Source organism: Natator depressus, chromosome 7 (assembly GCF_965152275.1).
Source record: "Natator depressus isolate rNatDep1 chromosome 7, rNatDep2.hap1, whole genome shotgun sequence".
NCBI classification, from domain to species: Eukaryota; Metazoa; Chordata; order Testudines; family Cheloniidae; genus Natator; species Natator depressus.
This window is the reverse complement of record NC_134240.1, coordinates 58,556,242-58,559,582: the sequence shown is the minus strand read 5'-3', so window position 1 is coordinate 58,559,582 and position 3,341 is coordinate 58,556,242.

Below are 3,341 nucleotides of genomic sequence, written 5' to 3'. Positions count from 1 at the left end.
CTTAAAGCATTGCGTTTTTAGGTCTCTAGATGGTGGGTGAAAATGTTCATTAAAGTGATCATTAAAGACAATATCTAAAACATGAGCTCATGAGTAACACATGATTGTCCCAATATGCCAGTTCAGAAATAACTCATTAGTCATTTCATCGTCAGGCCTGGCCAAATGTATGCTGCATTCTTAGTGTAAAGACCCCTGCTTTGCTGTCATCATCATGAGCAGCCATCGTGAGAGGGGCGCTGTCATGTTGTTCATTATGAGAATTGCAGCAGGGTATGAAATAATAGGGGGAATATGTCAAGAAGTCAGCAAGCTAAGTTTTGGTCTCAGAAATATAAACAATGGGATGTATTCTGAGCAGCGCTGAGTCTGCCCAGCTCCCTGCTGAAGTCACTGAGAGCTGTGGCTGCTCAGCACCAATCAGGACCTTGGCACACTTACTGTAGCAAAAACAAGAGGCAGAACCTTCTTGATTACACGCCTGCTCCCATTGAAGTCAACAGTAAAGCTCTCACTGACTTTGCTAGGAGCAGGATTGGGCCCTGGGCTTGTTTGCATTATAAAAAGGTTTTAGCTACACATGAAATTCACAAGTCATGGCAATGTGAATAATAATCAGAGTAATATAGCACCCTCTGTCTGAGGAACTCAAAACACTCTGCAGGCATTAATGAACTAATCCTTACCATGAGGTAGGTCAGAATCTTTACCCCCATTTAACCCATGGAGAAACTGAGGCACGAATTAGTTAAGGCCCATGTTTTCAAAGGTGGCCTTTACTTGTGGATACCGAACTTTAGACAACTAAATGATTCACCCAGAATCCCCCCAAAGAGTCTGTAGTAGTGCCAGGTCTGTGCTTTAACCACTAGACCATGTCTCCATTGTAGATTTGGGCCAAATCCAGGTCCTATTTAACTCCATGGCATTTTCCCCTTGTGATGCCAAGATGTGGCCTGATATTGCTCATATTTCCAAGTGCTAGTTGCACCCCAGCCCCTGATCACGTATACCATGAGAACTGGAGTATGGAAACACCCTCAACTCGTGAGAGTTCATGTTTGTTGCAGAATGAGGGTGAAAAAAGAGATCTTCCCCTCAGATCTGGGCTGAAAACGAAAGGCAGCTGGGTGACCTTTAGGCAACCACAAACACTGATGAAGGGGAAACTGTCTCTTTCACACACAGCTCTGAAAAGCTCTGCAATGTCTCTGCTAAAGATAGAACAGTCCCACTGTCTGTGAAGAGAGTCAGGTACAACCTAGTCTCTGCCAACTGCTCATGACCCCTCTGTATAGGTGACTAAATCACAGCTGAAAAGGTCCCTGTGGAAATTAACCATGGCCTTCGAGTGCTGGAAGGAGCAGCTGATTGTTTTATGCAAAGGGGATGGCATGTTGTTCCAGTGCAGTGCATTATTGGCAAGAAAAGCGTCAAGTGGGAAAAGCCAGGGCAGCCTGTTATCTGGAAAAGGCACTGTCATGTTACTGTGGGCTAATAAAAATATCAAATGTGCTTTCCAGACTAAAGATCCTGAAAAGCTCGTCAGAAGCGCTAATCATTCGATTTGTGCAAGTGAATGGATAACGAATAGATACATTTACAAACTTTAATATACAAACTAAATGCTGAGATAACTTTGCCTGTTGCTAAAATGAAGCCACCTCTGGGCTGAAACAGCTTAACAGAACACAGCAAACACAATACAGTGGCACACAAGTAAGTAGCAAAAATTCCTGCTGATTTCACTGGATGGTGGATCAGTAACAGATCCCTTTAAAAGGGCAATGAGAATTTAGTTAGACTGGATCCTGCACTGAACACATTCTAAAGTTACATAAAAGCTTATTATAATGTATAAAAATATTTCAATTACAATAATAGATAGATAAGATTATTTAGCTCTTCCCCCACAGTGTTGAGCATCTAGACACAACTGTCCTGGGGGGAGTGCTTGGAAACTAGAAAGTGAAACTGATTATAAACAGAAAGGGAAACTGACCAGTCTTTTTTCACCAGGCAAACTACAGGAGAACCTCAGAGTTAGGAACACCTCGGGAATGGAGGTTATTCATACTCTGAAATGGTCATAACTCTAAAGAAAACATTATGGTTGTTCTTTCAAAAGTTTACAACTGAACATTGACTTAATACAGCTTTGAAACTTACTATGCAGAAGAAAAATGCTGCTTTCCTTTTACGTAGTTTACATTAAACACAGTACTTTACAGTATTTGCTTTTTGTCTTTTTGGTCTCTGCTGCTGCCTGATTGCGTACTTCCAGTTCCAAACGAGGTGTGTGGTTGACCGGTCAGTTCATAACTCTGGTGTTCGTAACTCTGAGGTTCTACTGTAAGTAAAATGCAAAAATCAAACAAACAGCCTCCATTCTGAACAGTAACATAGAGGATTTACAGTTCTGTCTGTCTTAATAAACAAAGGGGCTACATAGTAACAGAGGAAAGCAACTTTTAAAAATATCATATTGAGTTTTAACAACCAGGAGTCCTTGTGGCATCTTAGAGACTAACAAATATATTTGAGCATAAGCTTTCGTGGGCTAGAACCCACTTCATCAGATGCAGTTGAGTTTTGTTTATTTGTACAATATCTCTTTGCACAATCAAGTAGAGTAATGTAGGCTTGGTTCTCACATCACATTAGTATGATGCATTATTTATTTAGATTTACATAGCCCAAAAGCAAGCTAGGGGAAGACAAAGGGTCAGATTCTGGGCACTGCTGCAACCCCTTTGCACTGCTTTGGTAGCATTCAAGTGGCTGCAGTTCCCCTTGGGAGAATATGCACCTGTGACCCTGCGCTGTGCCTCCTTGCAACCCCTGGCAGTGGGCCTTTCTGGGGGTGGAGCAGAGATGGGACTCCAGCAATTATGGCTGGCAGAGCAGCCCAGATATGACTGCCATAAATTAGAACAGTCCCTGTGACTGCTCTAACATATACCAGGCCCACATTAAGTCCTGGAGCAGACTTCAGTCCTGGGCTGTGAGAGGCATGGCACAAAATCGGGCCCCACACTTCTGTTCACACTTACACACATGGCTAACTTGTATCATGTAAGGAGCCCCAACCTCTCTTGAGTCAGGCTATCCACACTGGTGGGTGTCTGTGGAGATCAGGCCTTAATTTCCATAGTAGAAAAGCCCAAATGAGCGAGGGTAACAAAGAAACACAAGGATTCTGTTGCACTGGGATTGTGAAACTGGGAGCAGATGCGCTGAAAGAGAAATGTGATGGAGAGGAGTCACTGCAGAGTGCTAGCTAAACAGAGGAATGGAGCCTACGTTCCAGGAAGCTTGGCTGTTCTTTTGATTTGCGTTGT